Raw genomic sequence first — 21,997 nt, forward strand, 5'->3', positions numbered from 1 at the left:
TTTTATTTACCCAAATTTGTTCCCACCTGAGTAAAGTTTTTCTTGAGCCAAGATTTTAAAGAAAGAGAACATTTCATTTTTTCCTTTGAAAATCATCTTGGATATAATTGGAGTGTGGCTTCTTGCATCGTGTTTTTTTTTGTTGCTCAAGGTGAGTGTGAACGTTACCTATAGACGTTGATGAATCATTTGGTACCTGTACCATCTCATTACAGAAAATCGAGTCACCCTTCGAAGAGTTTACTCCATATCATCCTCCAGCAATGCTGAGAAAATCATGTCCCTCCCTCTTGTTGTCCATGATTTGTGAAAATGCAGCAGAGGATCTCCATGCAGGTTGGTGACCACAATGAGAGGAAATTTTGGAGATTTTATTTTGAATCCACAAACGAGTTCTGTAGTCCGGTCTGGGCCGCCGATCTTGTGTTGTGTTCTTGCTGTGGTATTTTGGGGGGGGGGTTGAAAGGTTATGCGGTGTTTTTCTGTGATTCCAAAACTTTATTGTACAACGTTTTGTCTTCAGGAAATAGTGGACCACCCACGGTTTTAGAATTTTCCAGGAACACCTTGAAGAAACAACGGTAAATGTAACGGCGTCAATGGTAAGTTGTGCTCTCAGGTTTTTCGATGGATGCATAATTGGAAATACAAGCGAGCACTCCTGCCCTCCGAGCCGGAGTGTCTTTCTCAGCCCACCTTGGGTGGGTAATGTACTGCGTCAGTCTTGGAAAAAGCACTTTGTCATTTTTGTAAGAAATTTTTATTGATGAAAACGAATCATAAGATAAATGAACAAGATGTGTAACACCGGCTTCCACCAGAGGTGGCGCTATTTTCCCCACTGTCCATTTTGGAGTGAATTTCAGTGACAGCCATGTTTTCTCCGTGATAGCAGGAATCGGTCAACTCAGTCACAATCGAGAAGTAATTTTCAGAAGTTGGTGCACGCATGATTTGATCATCATTTGATCCTTTCTGTGACTCTCCTAAAGCATGAAATCACAAAGGTGGATTTTCTGCAGACAAAGTCATGGCTGTTCCTTTTCCATTACAATTGTCAAAAACATATAGTTTTATCACATTTTCTAAATATTTGGGAGAATTGACTTGCTGGAAGAGGAATCTCTTTGCAATGAATCTTGTTCACTGGGATACACACACAAAAGAAACACAAGGAACTTTGATGAAGAAGGAGGCAATATGGTCCATTAAGCCTGCACAACATCTCCAGATCAATTGATTCAAGCAAACAGTTTAATTCAAGCAAACTTCACGTCACTTTCTTTGAAAGGTCTTAATTATCTGGCTATTATAAGGGAACAACCTCAACCAATGCAGGATATGGTTGTTCACACGAGCCAAACGATGGGACTTCAATATGCCCTCTCTTCACAGCGTCTTTTCTCAGTTTGGAAAGTTCATCTGATGAAGGGAAGCTTTCACTTATTCCTTAAGGCTTGCAACAAATATGTTTTCATCCTGGGCAAAGCTCGAAATAATGAAGTTACAAATCTCAAGGCTGAACTCTCAAGCTCATCTCCTTCCTCCAAGTCATGGTGGTGCTTTGTCAAGTCTTCTCTGGTGTTTGCTCCCCTTTTATCACCCCCCCCTCCACTGCCCCCAATCACCTCAACTGGTGTAACTGCAAAAGGAAGGGCAGAATGTCCAAACTCTGTCTTTGCCTCCAAATCTTGGGTTTCTAACCCATCCTGTCCTGTCCCTGTGGCACACCGACATACCAACCCTCACTTTTCCTTTGTACGCTACTCACCCGAGAAGGCAGAGAAAGTGCACTCCGGCCTTGACCCTGCTTCGGTTTTGGGCCCTCATGGCATCGGTGTCCATGTTCTCAAATCCTAAAATCTGGTGTTGCTTCCCTTCCATCTGCACTGTTCAGTCTGTCCTTCTCCTTTGGCACCCACCCCTCTGTTTCAACGTCAGCAAACATCACTACCATCTCCAAGAAAGGGATAAAAACAGACCCTACCAATGATAGGCCAGTGAGCTTGTTTACAATTGCAAGCAAAGTCATGGAATCCATCATTATTGCTGTGTTCCAGTCCATCCTGCTTTCAAACAACTTGATCTCCAACCATCAGTTTGGATTCCGTCCTGGTCCCTCAACTCCGGATATGCTTCTTCTCCAATCTGAGTAGTACTTGGAGGTACCAAATCTCTAATTCGGACCGTCTCTCTGGATATATCTCGGGCATTTGATGCAGTCTGTCATCCTGTATTGTTTTCACAGCTCTCTGGCTTTGTGATAGGAGGCCGCCTTCTTTCCTGGACTCTTGACTTTCACACAGTCAGTGGGTTGACATCAATGGAACCCTCTCCTTCCCTCTTCCAATGGAGGCTGGAGTTCCCCAAGGCAGTGTTTTGGGCCCAGTTTTGTTCCTGCATGAATAACCTATCTGATCACCAACCATCTTTTCTTGCTCATTTCAGTGTGTCCTCCCATCCTCCCTTTCCTCTTATTCTATTTGTTTTTTGCCTTGATTTTTGGCCCACTATTAGACAAACCTTGCTCTTGTCTGAGCCCACTCCTGTGCAGAAAAAAAGAAAAATCTCTGTGAGATCCCTTTGTAATCTCCTTTCTAATGTCTCAAGTCCTGTCTCCTTCATTCGCTGTTCATAGCTTAGTCTATTGAGTCACAGAATCAATATTGTCATTGTACACTGACCCCTCTCTGAGGCAGTCAAGTCCTTCTTCAGATGAGACCTCACTAAACTCCGATAAAATGTTAAAACCACCTTTTTTGATTAATAATTTAACCCCCTGTAAATACAAACAAAAACCCTATTTGCTCGACCCACCTGGCACTGCCCAGTCTGCTTACCCCCACCCCCATATCTATTACCACCCCCAGATCCCTCTCGTGTGCAACACGTTCCAAGATTGCTCCTTATAGCATGTAATCCACACTTTTATGATTCTTACCCATCCCCAGCACCTCACATTTGTTTATGTTAAAACTTTGAACCTGAGCGGCCGTTTTTCCAGCCGCTATTCAAACCTCCACATACCGGAACGGCCAGATTTTTCTCCAGGGAGCCCAGGGTGGGGAAGCCAAAAGTCCAAGGAGCTCAGGCTTCAAAGGGTTAAACTGAATCTCCCAATCTGTTGCTCAATGTTTGAAAACATCTTGACTTTTTAAAATCTGATCACCTCCCTCTCCGCTCTCTACCTGACGTCAAAGCTTTATGCCATCTGCAAATTAATAACCCAACACCGAACACCACGGGACAAATCGAAGTAAATTTTGAATAATAATGGTCCAAATACCGAACCCTGGGATACCCCACGACTTATATCCTGTCAGTCATAACTACTTGATGCTTCCTATCACCATGGCGGCTTTCAATTCAGTCAGTCACCTGACGAACCACTCCGCAAGCCCTCACCTTACTATGTCTGACCACTTTCTTTGTGGTGCCTTATCAAATACCTTCTGAAAATCGAGATATACCACATCCATTGCCCCTATTTTACCCAATCAGAAACTGCTTCATAGAACCCAAAGGTGTTGTCCTCATGTCCTTCATGTCCTCAAAGGTGTTGATAAACAGGATGGACGACAATGTCCCAGTCGTCGCAAGACCTAAAAGGCACCTGGGATTCTGACCAACCAAGATCTTTCATTGGTCTGACCCTCACAGACTTTCATAACTGCTCAAGCTAGATAGTCAAGGAGATTAAAAAAAAAAAAACAGGATCAAAGTGTTGCTCGGAGATGAGAGTCGTTTGAAAGCTGCAGGTGTAAGGCCGACAAGGAAAAAGACCAAGGAAAGAGCCATTCCCACCAGTTTGTAATGAGCATTCAGCCCAATAACACAACCCAACGGCAGAGGAGAGGTCATGATCTGGAACCCCAGACCCCCTATTTTTTCAGTGTTCACTCTCAATGACTCATCCTTTACACTTCACTGCTAAACCCTATCACTGACACATTGTTGACATTTGACATCTTCCCCATGCTACCTCCTTCACACTTCCTGCCTGATTTTTGTTTTCTGTCAGCAATTGCCTGATTTCTTTTCTCACCACACACCCTCTCTGTTGCCTTGAATGTTATGGGATGCCAATTGTGGACTTCATTGTCTGATCTCTCCGTCTCTCTCTATCTCCCTCTTTTACTGATGGTCCACGCTCATCACAGAGCGTCGGTGCCATCGAAACAGCTTCCTGAGCAAGGGTTATACTTGGTCGTTTTCCGTCGCCTTCCTTGCAGTAGTTTTGGAAGGAAGTTGGAACTTGGCCATGGTGCCGGCGATAGCTTGCCTTCTCTTCATGAAGGAATGAACATCAGTTCTTGCATTTTCAAAATCGGACAGGACTGATAAATCGGCCTCGTCATGTGGGGTGAGTGGGTTGATTTTTGCCCACGGGGCTGATTTTAAAATTGCTTCGAAATCTTGTGAATTCGTTTTTACCACTCAGCCAGAATTGGCTTAGGGGTATTGTCGTCATAGGCGTTGTCCGGGCGTCCGTCCGGGCGTCTGTCAACTTTTGGTTTCCATCAATTTCGAGGAGAACGCCTTGTCCGATTAAATCCATTTTTGCAGTTTGTGTTGGGGCTGGGTAGAGGAAGTTTCCTTTCGATATTCAGTGCGAAGCGATATCCAATATGGCGGCTAGGGCAGCCATCTTGAATTTGGTTTCTGGACAATAACTTGAGAACGGTTTGACAGATTGATTTTATTTTCATGGCGGTATAATGGGGGTGGTTAGAGGAAGGCTCCTTTCGATATACAGCACAATCCGATATCCAATATGGCGGCTAGGGCAGCCATCTTGAATTTGGTTTCCGGACAATAACTTGAGAACCGTTTGACAGATTGATTTTATTTTCATGGGGGTATAATGGGGGTGGTTTGAGGAAGGTTCCTTTCGATATACAGCACAATCCGATATCCAATATGGCGGCTAGGGCAGCCATCTTGAATTTGGTTTCCGGACAACAACTTGAGAATGGCTTGACAGATTGATTTTATTTTTTATTTTATTTTGCAAAGCAAAAATAAATGTCAAATGACATCACAGATGGGGTGCTCTGCTTTTCTTTTTTTTCTTCTTTTTTTTCTACTCGCACTTGATCTGGTGTTGTGTGTGCGTGCGTGCGTGCGCCGTGCTGCGATTTTCAATATGGCCACCATCTTGAAATTGGTTTGCGTCAAGGGGCTGAGCGGTTACGCCCGCTTTGCGGTGCTATTTTTGTAAATAGTTTTAACATGTGGTCCAAATTGACCAATGTCCGTACAAACTGAACTGCCAAAGAATCTGAATAAACTGAGCCTAATCCTAGCTATGTAATTTCAAAATGTACCTTAAACGGCCCTTCTTGGGGCCAAACACAAAGTTCTGAGAAACAGAACTTTCTGCTCAAGCACAGTACTTTCCCACAATCCTTTTCATTAAAAAGTATAAGAACTAAGTTGTCTTTGTTGTTGTGGATTATTACCTGTAATGACAAATGTTCTGAATAATTTGCATGAATGATGTGCCGGTACAATACATTACATGTATGCCATTGAACTGGGACCATTCAAGTATTACGTACACAAGTCCAACCCATTTCTCCCCCTGGACTAGCCCACTATGTTCAACATGTACATGGGGATAAATCTTGACTTTTCACTGCCATTACCTTGTCATGTAGGTTGTACTTGAATGTCCACACTTGGATCCACTAGTAACATAGTAACAATGTCAAAAGATTTATTCTCATAACAAATTTAAAACTTTATTCGCTGCAAAACTATATGACCCAAAAAGAAAATCTGAACAGTCGCAAATTTAATGAGTTTATTGATGCATTTTTGTCTCAACAAAACTAATTTATCTACAAGTATCTCTCTCTCCAGTCCAGAAACATAACAGATACATGTGTTCAGTACATTCTACCAAATACTAATGAACTTTAGTATGTTTAGTATTGATGTAAATCTTCAGGCAGAAACCTCCAAAAGTCACTGTCATCAGACTCATCAGATAATTGTGAAAGAGATTCATCCCCTGAGCTACCTGAAGATAAGTCCAACACAACAATATTCTCATCATCTGTGGAGATGGCTTCAACCATGTCATTGTCCGCTTCTCGCGTCCAAAAGGAGACCAATGGTGTTGAACAAAGGTATTTTGTTTTGCCATACAGGTAATCTTAGGTTTTATTTTTCTTTTTTTTCACAGCTTAATTTTACGAGGCCGATAAAAAGACCCCCTGAAAATCGACCACCGGGTCAATCACGGGGGCGAGGCCGATCGGCCCCATCAAAATGCAAGCCATGCATCATCACTCATCATTTGTTTAATTTGCCATTGAGGATCCCAATTTTTCCCCTGATGAGTTTTTTTCGTCTTCCATATTTCACGTCTTCAGCAAAAATTAAAGAAAAACCCTTTTTTTATTGAAAGAACTTCAATGACTGACTTGCTTTTGTTGAGTGTACCTGCAATGGCTACACTTAACAGGGCTCTCAATATAAGAATTGATCAACTTGTAGAGATATGTGTTAAAAGCCGGGATGGTATCGATATCTTAAAATACATCTGATCAGGTCATAAGATGCAGGAGTGATGATGACCGGGTGGCTCGTTGATAGATTCGTGAGGTTCAAGTTCTTTGGTGAACCTTGTCCTCACATCAGAGATTTTGTCATGATGCTGTTTCTTCCTCTGTGACATGGAGGTGTCGCTGTAAATGTCCACTTCATGGAGACATTGAGTGTTTGAAGTGAAATCTTATTTTGAAATTCAGCAATGATAATGATGTGATCACATCACCTGAGTGTGTGCAATCATCTTGATGAGAATTTATGATAAATAAAAACTCCATGCTCGTTCACCGGAGGGGACAACACGTTTTCTCTCTGTCTGTCCGTCCCACCTGTGATTTTTCAGCCTTTTCTCCTCATACCCTTTAACATATTCACCTGAAACTTTGTGCATGGCTTTATTATGATAAGTTGCAGAAGAAGTTCGAGTTTCACAGCGTTTCATCAATTTTTCACAGAGTTTTGCCATTTTTAGATTGAGAAAATATCACATGTAAAGGAATTCTCACTCCTGTAATTTTGTTTTTGTTCTCATTCGACCTCTTCTCAGAATCCTGCCCTCCAAAGGTTGTTGCTGAAAAGAAAAGAGTCCATGAAGGAGTTGCTGGAATGGAAATGAATTATGAGAACATTGAATCAATACATATTTTCAGAAGTGATGGTGTGCATGGCAATCCAGAATCAGAATCGGTATCATTACCTGTCCAGGAAGAGGTAAGCACCTTGTACTTCATGGTGGTGAATTAATGATTGTTGTGTTGTGATGTGAAGCTGTGAAGCATTTTAGATTTTTCTGCTGAAGATTTCAAAGTAAATTGATCAAAAACAACAGAACATTTTCATCTCTTCTTCGTGATAGTTTTGATGTTTTTTGTTGTTATGCATTTTTAAAATGGAACTCGAAAGAGCAATCAGAAATTGCAGACTCTCACCAAGACTTGTTTTGTGTGTTGGTGTGTTTGTGTTTGTGTGGTTCAGAGATGGTGTATTCACGACCGACGTATGATTATGTTAATACAGCGGCCAAACAGACCTTTCCTGATTCATTGTATGGATTCACGTTCCGATCATGTATATTTTGTAGACGTTACACACAATGTTAATAGTACATCCTTTATAGACAGACTTTCATTCTCATCGAACGTACTTTAAAGACGTGCTCACATTCTAATTGTCATACTTTTTCGAGGCACCACACTTTATAGAGAAAAATGATAACATGTATGTAACAATGGCGAGCACCAGGTGGTGTTTGTGGCCTAAAAGAGCACATTTTGTGTCGACAGACAGACAAAGTAACAAATGGACCCAAATACAATACCCTCTCGTGAGGGTAATACGTGAATGCCGGAGCTGTGTGATTGTATCGTTCTTGCTGAGTACAGTGTTCGTTTTTAAGATAATTCATGTGATTTTTGTTTCCACTCGAGGAGACACCCAAACCCTCACAGGAGATTCAGGTGACGCGCAGAGGAACTTGGCAATGCCCGCGCAGGTTCTTTAAGAGACTCAAGCCTCGATGTTTAAGATGTCAAGGTGGGAGGATTGAATAATCAGGGGAATTTGATGAGTACCTTATTTGTACTCGAGTTTCTCTGGAGGAGTATTCAAAGGTTCTTGTTAATCACAAAATAAAACCATGATTTTCCACAATGTGTCATCACACTTATTATTGTCTCCACACAGGCGAGCCAGATGAATAGCAGCCTCGACTCTTCCGACACTTTTAACATGACATCGAAATGGTTCGTTCCGTGTTTTTAATATTAATTGTTGTTGACAAGTTTTCTTTCCTGAATTCCAAAACCCAGTCGAGTTTCTGTTTTTAGACAGCTTTTGAAATTGTTTGACATGCGGACCAGCTGTGAGACTCTCCTCATTTTCTATCTTCTTCACATGGTAAAAACAGCTTCAAAACCTCCTGTTGTGTTGGCGAGAAGCTGCACAAGAAATCCGATATATTAGAAATGTTGATGAAGCTGTCTGTGTGCATGGGTCTGTAGCGTTCCTGTGAAACCCCATTGGCTGGACAGTTGGTATGACTCCACCGGCAATCGTAATTTGGAAAATCATACACCCACCATGTCGGTGCTCTGGTAAACCTTCACGTGTTGTATTTTGCTTTTTACTGATGATGTTACCCTTTGTTTTGGTTCATGAGTTATATGCAAGTACTCATACGTTTAAATATAAAAATAGAACAATTACCTGATATATTTATTAAAAAATAAACCCCTTCGAGAAGCGGTCTAACTTTGCAGTACCTCCTCCTCCTCCCCCCTCCTCCTCCCCTCTCTCTTGCCCTCTCCCTCTTCCCCTGCCTATCCCCCTCACATCCCCTCCCTCTCACCCCTCACTTCCCTCCCTCTGACCCCTCTCGCTTACCTCTCCCCCACTCCCCTCTCCCCTCACTCCTTCCTTCAATGAATGAATGGATTTCTATGGCAAAAAAAGAAATTGTTGTTTTTACTGTAGAAATCTTTAAACTTTTTTTTCTTTTCTTCCCAAGCAACACTGTAACAGGCAGGCGAGTTTCAAATTATTCTTTCTTGAAGTTCTCTGTTTTAAAACTGATTTTATCAGTCACAGCCGAACATTTGCTTCTCTTTTTGTTGACACGTCACGCTTGTTTCAGGTTTTTAATTTTGCATTTCCGTAATGGATTACACTGTGCCAGGTGTGTTTGAGTGCATTGTTTCCTGATAGGAACAGCAATAGTGACGTAAAGACAATTTGTGTGAATTTTTCTCACCGCAGTCTCAATTTCTCACCCTCAATTCCAGTAGAAGATTCCCGTGAAGTGGAAAGGACTTTCTGAGAGCTTGGACAAGTTATTGAAGAAGCTCAAGTCTCGATGTTTCAGACATCAAGGAGGGATGATTGAATAAGGAGGGAAGTGTGATAAGGACCTTGTTTTGAACTTTTCTGGAGGTTTATCAAATGATCCATATTCATCACAAAACACGACCTTGATTTACCACATTATGTGTGGAATTGAGCTTCCATCCAGCCTTAAATATCAAATAATTGTTTATTTTGAATCATCTTTGCATTATAGATGGAAAATAACCAACTGTACAAAATATTAATAACAAGGACTATCACGAACACTTAAAACTCCAAGTTGATCTAAAAAGGCCACAAAATCCAGAAAGAATGCTTGGAAATTCAACATGTCCTTCTCTCCCAAGAAGTGAACGCTTAAACTGAAAAAGGGGCTCAAAGATGCATATCCAATATATACACTACATGGCTAAAAGTGTGCGGACACCCCTTCCAATGAGTGGATTCGGCTATTTTAGCCACACCCATTGCTGACAGATGTATAAAATCAAGCACACAGCCATGCAATCTCCATAGACAAACATTGGCAGTGGAATGGACTGTACTGAAGAGCTCAGTGACTTTCAATGTGGCACTGTCATCGGATGCCAGGTCAGGTCAGGTCAGGTCAGGTCAGGTCAAGTCAGGTATGGGAGCATGCGCTGGAGTAGCGCGTCGCTGCGTCCACTTTCCGCCGGAACTCCAATTGCCTCCGTCTGGCCATCCACCAGGTAGATGCCTCTGGCCCATCCCTATCTCCTGAAGATGCTGATCAACCTGCTGAAAGCATGAGACATGGGGTCGGCCCATTGGCCTCCTCCGCTCACAAGGCTCCCTTGCTGACAGAATCTGGTGAGCAGGATCAGTATCAGGAAAACGAGCCACATGTCCATACAGCCACAGCTGACGCTCACAGACTATGCAGGTAACAAATCTCATTTGAGTCTCTCAGCAACCGCTTGTTGGACACAAAGTCCGACCAGCGATATCCAAGCATTCCCCGAAGAGTCCTGCTACCAAAGGAATTAAGTCTTCGCCTCAGATTCCTGGTCAGAGTCCAAGTCTCACATCCATCTGGCAAGACTTTTATGCTTCCAACAACACAGATTCACTGAACTCCGACACATGACGTGATATTGTTTGGGGACCGGGTCTCGGTGGCGAGCACGATCGCTCGAGGGAGCAGTAGAGTCAGGTCCACCGAACACCCAGAATTTAGGTTGTACCTTTCCGATAAATCCGAAAGATCACGGGTCCCTTATCGGACCAAAGATCACCAATAGGTTGACCATGTCGGATAGGGTCAACTGACAATTTCAATATACCTAAATACCCACGTCATCCAACCTACCGGGGAAATTCACCCTCGGCAGGATCTGCGCGATCCGGGCCATTACCGAGCCGGATCCAAGTCGTACCCCGAGCGGAGAGTACCAGAATCCTGTCGGGCCAATTTCACAATTACGGCAACAATGAGGCCTCCTAATTCCCGTTCGCAGCGCGGCAAACCAATGACAGAAAGGACAAGGACGAGCTGGGACATTCAACAAGAGGGGATTTGTTTACAATGGGGGGGGGGGGAGTGAACACACAAAGAGCAGAGTTATCCGAATGCTATGTATATGTTTACCATAGCTATGTAAAATACAACCATTTTGGTGTGCTTTGTGTTGGGTTTTAATCGCCGGTTACCATGGCAACAACCATTTTAGGGTAAAAAAAAACATGGTTTTTGATAGTGAAACTTAAAAAATTCATATCTCTGAAATGAGAAATGATTTTTGAACCATTTAAACGATAAACACATCCCGATGCATCAAGGCAGTTTTTAAATTCCATAGTATGAGGGTAGGTTTAAGATAAATATATCGTTTTAGGGTAAAAACATCACATTTTGAATTGCATTTCTTGCTAATCTGAAAGAAAATCCCGTTTTTTGAGATAAGATTTATTTTATCAACTTCACAGAGTATCCAAAGTCTACATGTATTTATGTATCACTTTACATGTACAAGTATAGGTTGTATGAGTTACCTCGTTCAAATAGATTGGCGTTGCCATGGAAACGATCAATTTTGTGGGTAAACACGATTTTTGACGGTAAAAGTTGAAATATTCATACTGTAGCTTGCAAGTGAAATAATATTTTTCAGAGATCTGAAGGCTAAAACCACCCCGATGCACACAGAAAGTTGTTTATTTCAATGTATAGGGCAGGTTGTCAACAAACTATCTCGTTTTAGGGTGAAACCATCAACTATTCAATAGCATTCCTCGATAGAATTGTCAAAGCAGAGATTTTGAGAAGTCTTTGGTTTTAAAGATTTTTCAATCGTACCATATATCAAAAGTCCATTTTGGCTAACAATTTGTATGAATTCTCTCTTATGGCAACCAATAACTTGAACTAGAATGACGTTTCCATGGCAACGGTAATTTTGTGGAGAAACCATTGTGAAGTGTTTTTAAATATTACAGTGTTTTTACATCTTTTTTTCTTTTCAGGTGACTGACTGATCATGGAAGAGTCATTGCCTCCCCCAAAGTGGCCACGTACCAACTGTGTTATCCACTGCACTGATGACGACACTGATCTTGTGTCACCAATAGATTTCGGTTCATGGACAACTCTGTTAAAGGCTGCAGAAATTCGAGGTCATGGAAAACATTATCTGCTGCAAAAGGTTTATCCGAAGGAGAGATTGTGCCAGTGAAATATCATCGCAGGTGCCGTTCTGTGTTTACCAACAAAAAGGATCTCAATGGACTAAATGTGAGAAAACAGACATACACGAGCAACCCAGCCGACATGGGACACCTAGGCAAGGGGCTGTCTCATCCCGCATGTACAAGGCAAAGTGCATATTTTGTGATAAAGTTGCAAAATATTTGAAAGGACAGCGTTCTAAGGAAACCCTTGTGCAGTGTAAACAGCTGCGAGCGGACACAGCCATCAGACAAGCTGCTGTGCGAAAAATGGACAATAAGATTCTTAGCATAGTCAGTCAAGAGATTGTTGCAGCTGAAGCACATTACCATAGGTCCTGCTACCAGCAGTATACAAAGGCATCGACTACCTCGGACAGTGGAATTGCTGCAACCAGTAAGGCATCAGCAGAAACTCTCCATGAATCAGCTGAAACTACCGCTTACAAAGAGTTATTTGACTTCATCAGGAAAGAAATATTTCCAAATCCAAAGGTTCTGCACCTCACTGATTTGACATCCCCTTTAATTTCACTGATGAACTTGTACGGTTTCAACGAGATCAGCGACTCAACGAAGACACATATGCGTCGAAAATTGGAGAGTGAGTTTGGTGAGTCACTCCATTTCGTCCGAAGCCACGGTCGCAGAGTCTTGGTTTACCCTGACACCTTGACAAGAGACGAACTTGCCTGCAGCATCATCGAACTTAGAATGAAAGTTGAAACATTGCTGGCTACACAAAGTAATTCGATGGCAGAGCTATCAAGGGCCGCCCTGCTATTGCGAGGTGACATAAAAAGGCAGGAACTAATGGCTGAATGGCCGCCGCAACCCTCAAAGCTTATTAGTCTGTCCAACCTTAGCAATGTCTGAGGGGTCCTTGAGGAAAACAAACAAAGCTGCTCTCGCCAAAGCGCTGACCAATGATGGCATGGTAGCCGAGAATATCCCTCGACCGTCTGCAACCATTATCGATGGAATGAGTTTAGTTCAGCGCTTGAAAGGGGACAATCAGACTTTCACAGAAGTTGCAGACAGTTGTTGCCTGGCTCATGCACTTCATGAAGGTGAAAATAGCCAACAAATCGACGTAGTTTTTGACGTGTACCGCAAACAATCTATAAAGAATGCAGAAAGATCGAATCGTGGAGCAACGGAGGGTCTAGAGTTCAAGAATATCAGTTGAGGGCACAAAATTAGGCAATGGCGGAAATTCTTGCGCAGATCGTCAAACAAATCCTGTTTCATCCGATTCATCATCGATGAATGGAAAAGGCCAGAGAACCGACTCAAACTGGGAATAAAAGTTCTGTACGTTACATGCGAGGAACGATGCTTCAAGCTTGTCAAGGACCAATGGGAAGAAGTCATTGAAATGAAGTCTATTCAGGAAGAGGCAGACACTCGTATCTTTCTGCATGCCGGCAGAGCAGCAGAAAATGGGTGCAACACTATTGTGATAACTGCTGAAGACACGGACATTCTGGTACTTTGCATTGGTTTCAGCAAAATCATCCGTTCACCCATGTATCAAAAGGTTGGAACAAAAACTCGGCAAAAGTACATTGACATAACCAAGATTGCCAACGCCCTTGGTGAAGATGTCTGCAAGGCCTTAATTGGCTTGCACGCCTTTACGGGGTGCGATACGGTCAGTGCATTTTCCAGAAAGGGAAAACTGAATGCACTAAAACTTACCAAGAAGACCGTGGACTATCAGCAGTGCTTCAGTGAGCTTGGACGGTCATGGCAAATATCCAATAAACTGTTTGCAAAGCTTGAAGCATTCACCTGCCATCTCTATGTTTCTAACAGAGCTATAGTTGAAGTCAACCAGTGTCGTTATCAGCTCTTCACATCAAAGAGGGCAACGTGATTTCAGCACAATTGCCACCATGCAGAGATTGCCTGTTCCAGCATGCCAAGCGGGCAAATTACCAAGCAGCCATATGGCGTAGATCCCTTGAATGCACTCCTGATGTAATCCCACCAACAGATTGTGGATGGTCTAGAGATGACAGCGGTGACCTTGAGATTCTCTGGATGACTGGTCCACCAGCTCCATCAGCTGTTTTGGAGCTCATGAGCTGTAGCTGTGTACGCCACTGTGATGCAAAGGACTGTACGTGCATCCGAAAAGGACTGAAATGCACTAAGATGTGTAAAAACCAGTTGTGTGACAACCAATAGGAGGATGACGAAGCAGACACAGACGTAACCGTATATGCAGATGATGAACGTGATGATGATGATGATAGCGATCAAGGAATGTAAATCCAAGACACTTACATGACAGCTGCCTGCAGGTTATTCTACCTATTGAACAAACAAACAGCCTTATGGTGTCAGGGTGGTAGCTGGCGTTCAAATTGCTCGAAAATATTACATTTCTACCAAGTTATGGATTTTTAAACTTTCACTGTCAAAAAATGTGTTTTATCCCAAAATTGGTCATTTCCATGGCAACGTCAATCTATTTGAACTAGGTATCTCATCCAACCTCGTATGCAAATACATCTACAGAGATAAATGGACTTTTGATACTTTATAAAATTTAGAAATATTTAAAATGCTCAAAAAACTGGGTTTTCTCTCCATTTACCGAGAAATGCAATTCAAAATGTGATGTTTTTACCCTAAAACGATATATTTATCTTAAACCTCCCCTCATACTATGGAATTTAAAAACTGCCCAGATGCATCAGTATGTGTTTATCGTTTTAATGGTTAAAAAAATCATTTTTCATTTCTGAGATATGAATTTTTTTAAGTTTCACGATCAAAAACCATGTTTTTTTTTTTTTTAACTTAAAATGACTGTTGCCATGGTAACCGGCGATTGAAACCCAACACAAAGCACACCAAAATGGTTGTACTTTACATAGCTATTTATTCCAAGTCTCAAATATGTTGTTTTGTTGCAGATATTTTTTCTCCAGTTGAAAATTCAAAAAACACGATTTTACCCAAAAATGCCTATTTTCCCCAAAAACTACAATAAAGCTACCGATTTGGAGTGGAAATCATACCCAAAAAGTTGGCCCAGACAAAGATCTTTCCAAAAAGTAAGTCAACCTTTGCCACCCAAATGGTAATGAGAAGTCCATTTTGGGTGATTGGCCCATGGCCTAAAGTAATGTCACTATTCCTGGTGATGATGTGGTTATGAAAAAGTAGGCGTACGACAGCCATTGACAATGTGGCGGTATGAGACGTCATGCCATCTTGTTGAAACCAACTGGCCTCATTAACTTGAGGGAACCTAGTTGCAAGTCGATTAGTCAAAAAAGTTGCGATCATGTTGGCATAGCGGAGATCGGTTTTTATAATCTCCCGTTTCTCTGCCCCACCCTGCATATGAGGCTAATGGTGTCTGTCTGTCTGTCTCTCCCACCCTGAAACACTCCTCAGAGAGAAAAAAAAACACCCAAGTAAAAGATCCTTCAAATTAATCAAAACCTGTGGGAAAATTATAAGCTGGGCAGCAACATCCTGCTGCCTCGCTCCTGAATTATTATTTTTCTCTTTGCTGTTAAGAAATATATTTAACCTCCCATTTTGAGCTCTTCCTGTCCTTGAGAGGCACACTTTGTGATGGATGCAATATCTTGGCTAAAGCACCACTCCAGCAGTTGAATGCTGGATTGATAATTGAACCCGGACGACACCGCAAGTTGGATATTTCTTTTTAAACTCCAGTTAAAACAGCCAGGAAGGCCATGTTCAGTGGATGGACATAACCATCAGCTGAAGGGAGATTTTTCTTTTTTTCTTTTCTTGTATACCTTGTCAAGGCTCGTATGAGAGCGAACACACAACGCACAGCAAGGGGGGCATGAGACAAGAGGGGTGGAAGTGGGAAGGACAAAACTGTGGGGACCAGAGACATTAGGAGATCTGTGGACGGGAGAGGGAATGGGGTGTACAAGATGGACATTACAGGGAATTTGAAGGAGGTGGGTTTGGGGTTTATTAACGGGGGGGGGTAGAAAAGATTGAGGTTTTGGATGGGGGACGATAAGAGGTGGTGGTGAACAACTGTTTTGAGGCCTGGAGGGAAGGATGGGATTGAACAGAGTGAGGGAGTTTATTCCAAAGGTGGGAAAAAAGAGGAATGAAAGAGTGGAGATGAGCAGTGATTCGTGATTTTGGTAGTTTGACCAGAAGGGGGTTGTTGGTGGACCTTGAGCCCCCTGTGGGAAATATGGTGGGGACAAATCGCAGAGAGAGCATGGGGGCGAGACCGGAGAGGAGACTGTAGAACACAGGAAGGCCACCGACCTGCCAGCGGTGAGAGAGTGAGAGGCCCAAAGACTTGGCCTCATCGCGGGAGATGCCAATGATCTGAAATGCCTTAGTTTCCATAACGTGAAGCCATGAAAGATGAGGGGCAAGAGCACCAGCCTTGAGGAGAGAGCAGTACTCCATCAGGCTGCGGACGAAAGCTTTTTATTTGGTCAGGAGTTCAGGTGGGCCGAGGAAGGACTTTGCATGATGGAGGATTCCCAGTCAGCGACTGGCTTTGGAGGCAAGGTTGGAAATGTGGCTTTCCCAGGAAAGATTATTAGTCAGGAGGCCCAATGCAGAATAGTGTACGACCCTGCTGATTCCGTGTTAGAATAGTGCAACAGGTGTAAATTGACTGTCCAGACACACAGAAACGTGAATCAACTTGTTGCCAACTCTGGATATGGATAGTATGGCCGCCATGACAGTTTACAAAATGGTCGCCATTAAATACACTTTTCGTCATATTTCAGCCGCAAATTGACATGAAATTACAAAATTAGGGTCGATTTCCATGTTTTTGAGCATGCCTGAGCTGATGGGAGTATAGAAAAAAACATTGCTCCATCCATTTTCTAAAAATAATATGACTTTTTTTTTCACTATATTATTTTTAAAGAAATGTTCAGGCTCAAATTAGAATGTCTGATTATACAAAGCACAATCAATGAATTTTACAACTTTGCTATAAAATGAACCTAAACTACATAACTGTGTGTTTTTCTGTTACCCAGGACTAACTGAAAAATGAAAGCCGCAAGATTTCTCACAGGGGGTTCAAGGGATCGAGAAGAAGAAGAGCATGTAGACTGGAATAAATGCTTTATTTGCCAGGACAGTTCAAAAACTAGCAAGTCAACACCACTTCGAAAGACTACAATCGTTGGTGTGAAAACTGTAGCTGAATGTTGCAAAGAAGAGAGAAATATAATGACGCTAAATATGTTGACTCATTCTCAAGAATCAGAAAATATTCTGTACCGGAGCACGTTGAAAAGATTCAATGGCACAAATTCTGCTATAGTGACTTTACTCACGCACAAAAATAGACAGACTGAAGTAAAGGATTCAGCCACAATCTGTGACTTACGCAGAAGAGATACCCACAACATCAGGTTCCTCAGAGAAATACCATGTCCCAAAGTCACTAAGATCCGCGCACAGCGCTATGGATTGGTCAAAATGCGCTTTCTGCCAGACTGACATTCCTGGAAAAGCTGGTGTCCTGACAAATGTTGAATTTGATCACACATCATCCAGGATGCTTAGTTTGGCCCAATTTGACCCCACCATGCGTCACAGATTTGCAGGTGTTTCAGACTTGATGGCAGCTGAAGGTAAATATCACCTCAAGTGTTATGTTTCTTTTCGCAGAAAGTATAAAAAGGAGAGTGGAGAGAAAAACCAGTCTCCTGAAAGCATCTGTTTCAGAAATGTGATGAACCAGCTTGAGAAAGAGCTGCAGAAGGGACATGTGTTTACCCTGATAAACATCTGGGAACACTACAGCATGCTGTTATTGAATGATTTTGGAATTGAGGCTGGAGCCTACAAAAGCTACAATTTCAAGCAGAAAGTGGAGGTTCACTTTGGTAGTGACAAGGTGACATTCGTGCAGCCATTGGATGTCACAAAACCCCTCATAGTTGCGTCCTCAACTGTGACAAAGTTTGCCATGAGAACCGCCGTGAATGATTTATCTGAAGAAGGTGAAAGTTCTGAAGAAGATGAATTGGCCCAGTGCAGTCTGCCTCATCATGAGAACAAAATCCTTAGCTGGATCTTCAGAGTGGGTATAAAGATTTACAGTGACGTAAAACACTCTCCAGGGCATAGCATTATCGGTGGACTGAACACAGAAAATGCAGAGCGAATTGTACCTGAAACCCTGAACATGCTTGTAAAGCTTCTTTGTGGTGGTGACAGCACTGACAAGATGGACAATGAAGAAGCGGATGAGACAGATACCAAGAACAAAGTTCTGAGCATCTGCCAAGACATTATTCATGTGGCTTCAGGAGGCAAAAAACTGACCCCCAAACACCTTGGCCTTGGCCTTGCTCTTCACCAGGCTACACGCTCAAAAGAGCTTGTCAATCTTTTTCATGCAGCTGCACACACAGTTGGGTACGATACAGTGAGGCGCATTGACACAGCAATTGCCAATGATGTTATACAATGCTTCCGAGATAATGGAAATGTCATGATCCCAAGGAACTTTCTCAACATCCCAACTACCACAGGATATTTGAGATATTCTAATGACAACTTTGACATAATTGAGGAGACGCTGCCTGGGTCTGGCACTTTTCATGCAAGTCAGTGTGTGGCCCTCAGACGCAAGGGAGAACAAGAGCCAGTGATGGACATTCAGATTAAACCTGGCCGCTCCAAAGTTCTCAGTGCCCCTCCTGAAATGACAAGCGTCCAAGAGGCCAATATGACCAACTTGAAGCCAGAACCTGTTTTCTCTGAACCACTGCAGCATACATGGTACTCACCCGTTGAACAGAAAATCAAAGCAGCCAACACTCAGGAGCTTGCCTGGATCTTGGCCAGATTGCATCAACAAAATAATCAGGCCGTTCCAGGCTGGAGTGGCTTTAACCAGAAGATGTCCACAGTTAAGCCACCAGTGACAGTCATCGGGCCAATGCCGATTCTGAATGCCCCAGCACATGACTTTGACACGCTGTGGACGGTTCTACAGAAATGCCAGGCAATGACAAAGAAGATTGGGGAGAAGTACACTGTCATCACTTTTGATGAACAGCTTTACTGCAAAGCAAAGATGCTGCAATGGGATAAGAACGGCTGTCAGGATCTGGTCATCATGCTTGGAGGATTTCATATCCAATTGAATTTCACGAAAGTACTCGGACAGTACATGGATTCGTCAGGCCTGGAGAACATTTGGATGGAAAGTGGAGTCCTTGGTGGAAAGGCATGTGAACAAGTAATCAAAGGGAAAGGGTGGAACCGTGTCATCCGCGTTCAGCAGTTGACTTTAGAGGCACTTTGGTCCGTTCTCTGGGCATGCTTCACAGCATGGGCCAAAGAAAATGACAAGCTCATCCGGGATGACTTGAAAGGTGCAGCTGGAAGAGTTTCAGATGCCTTTGCCAACAAAGATGATAGAGGAATGAATTCCTCTTTTGGAGAACTTTTGTCTGAGGTGGAAGAGGTGCAGGTCCTGTTTCAAGAGTTTGAAGCTACTTGTTCAGAAAATGCCACCTTTAGATTCTGGAGAACATACATGAAGTTGATCTCCATCCTCTTGAGGTTCACATATGCTCTTCGTGAAGGAGACTGGATCCTGTTCCTGACATCATTTGCTGAAATGCTTCCCTGGTTTGCAGCATTTGATCATTTCCATTACTCTCACTGGGGAGCTGTCTTCCTTGCTGACATGCACATGTTGCCGACAACAGCTCCAGAAGTGCACAGAGGTTTCCTTGCAGGAGACTTTGTCACAAAAGAAACAAAGCAGAAATTCAATGAAATACCTGATGACCAGGCAATTGAACATGTGAACAAAGCCGGCAAAGTAGCTGGAGGTTTGGTTGGAATAACAAAAACAGACTCCGCCCGTGACAGATGGGCTCTCTCTTTCAACGAAAGAGCTCAGCTTACCAGAGACACAAAAAACATGTTCACACTCGCTGGCAGTGAGGAAGACGACGATGATGAGCATGACTGTGCGCATAAAGATTTCGGTCCCAAGAGAATGATCCAAGACCAAGAGTATGTGCTAAAGCTCATTGACCTATTCAAGACCCACAATCCATTTGATCGCACTTCCCCAGAATTAGTCTCAATTACGACAGGGGACATTGCCAGTGATGTTGTGACAAGTGATCTCTTGAATGCTGAAATCACTGGAAAGCAGCTCGTCATAGACTTCGTGGAGGACCGGTTGATCAATAAGACAACAAGGTTTCATGACAGAATCAAGTCTAAGAATCTGCACACTTTCGAGAGCATGTACACTGTTGAAGTCAAAGTGGGAAAGGAAAAATGGTCACACTAAAGGCAGACAGAAAACTTCTGACACGTGTGGTGACGGCAATGCAGGCAGGCCGAGACGTTGACATGAACAAAATGCTGGAGCAAGAGATATGCGCAGTTCCTCTGTCATTGGCAATGCCTAATGGCAGATTACGTCTACCTCTGAACAAAGCTGACCTTGGCAAGATTCTCCAGCAAGGCTTGCCAAACGTTGCTCCAGAACCGTTATCGACATGCACTATCATCGATGGCATGGCACTGATCCAGGCACTCGGGAACAGGATGAATGCTAAATCGCTTGGTGAATGGGCAGATTCTGTTGCAGATCATATTAGTCATGTTTTTTCCAACTATTGCTCCAGGGTTGATCTTGCCTTTGATCAGTATAGGAAGAAAACGATCAAATCAACAGCTCGAAGTCAGAGGATACGGGGCAAGAAAGCAATCAGAAGAGACGTGCAAACAAGAAGCCAGTCCATGGGGCAATGGAATACACTCATCTGCCTCGATGAAAACAAAGCTAGCTTAGCAAATTTTCTATGCACAGAGTTAGCAAACAAGTTCCAGAATCACGAACAGGAGCTGGTACTGAATGGAGGCTTCACAGATCCTGCAAAAGTATGGACGTCGTCAGGGAGAGATGTCTCACACTTGTCATCTCCTGAGCACGAAGAGGCTGATACTCGCATTCTTCTCCATGCCAAGGAAGCATATGAACAGGGGTACATGCAAACTGTTGTTGTTAGCCGGGACACTGATGTCCTCATTCTCCTTGTTGCCTATCAGCCGCATCTCAGTCCCTTTCTCTGGATGAATGCAGGGACACCCAAAAAGCAACACTACATTCCCATTGACTCCATCAATATCCCAGATTCGCAGAGGGAGTCACTTCTGGCATTTCATGCAGTGACAGGTTCAGACAGCACAAGCCAGTTTGCTGGAATTGCGAAGCGCTCTGCATGGGCTGTCTTTCAAAACAACTCCCACCTGTTGAATAACCTAGGCAAAGAGGAAATTCCTGATGAGAGTGTGATTGCAGATGCTGAGTCATTTGTCTGCAGGCTTTATGACCCTCATGGCCAAGATAACTCAATTCAGCGAGTAAGATGTGATCTGTTTCTCAGTCTGACCAAAGCTATTGAGAATCTGCCTCCAACTCGCGATGCTCTGATTCTACACATCAAGCGAGCGCACTACCAGACTTGTGTGGAGAAGAGCCTTGGAATCTGAACCACATCTACCTGCACCTGAGAACTGTGGGTGGGAACAGGTCGTCAAAGATGGCAACGAGACATTTCAGCCGCGACTCATGACTGCACAGCCTATTACTGCTTACTGTGTAGAACTGACGACATGCAAATGCCGTGGGTCATGCTCAACTCGACGGTGCAAATGTACACGGAATGGACTGCCTTGCACGAAAGCATGTGGATGCAAAGCCCTTTGTAGGAACCCGTTCAGTGTACAAGCCGATCAATAGCTCTGAAAATTGTACTTGGGTGTTCTCACAACACTTTTCTCTTCTGCAAAGCAACATAATTTTGTGTTAGAAAGAATCTGACAGCTGTTGAAATAACCTTTGACTGACTGTAAACCCATCTCCATCAATAGTGCT

The 21,997-nt window shown here is 43.1% G+C and overlaps 1 long non-coding RNA gene across 2 annotated transcripts; it reads left to right on the plus strand.

Moving 5' to 3' along the window:
- The first annotated feature begins 541 nt into the window (after nucleotides 1-541).
- On the plus strand, nucleotides 542-8,653 carry LOC147022233 (uncharacterized). 2 transcript variants are annotated; one of them, XR_015060644.1, is made up of 6 exons: nucleotides 542-602; nucleotides 4,161-4,363; nucleotides 7,106-7,269; nucleotides 7,986-8,091; nucleotides 8,242-8,300; nucleotides 8,559-8,653. It is a non-coding gene; the product is annotated as an uncharacterized LOC147022233 (long non-coding RNA). The 2 variants fall into 2 exon arrangements; XR_015060643.1 differs by having other exon boundaries at nucleotides 8,465-8,583.
- Nucleotides 8,654-21,997: the final 13,344 nt, after the last annotated feature.

This window comes from Eptatretus burgeri, chromosome 8 (assembly GCF_056783735.1).
Source record: "Eptatretus burgeri isolate ZD-2024b chromosome 8, Ebu_testis_v1, whole genome shotgun sequence".
In the NCBI taxonomy this organism is placed as follows: Eukaryota; Metazoa; Chordata; class Myxini; order Myxiniformes; family Myxinidae; genus Eptatretus; species Eptatretus burgeri.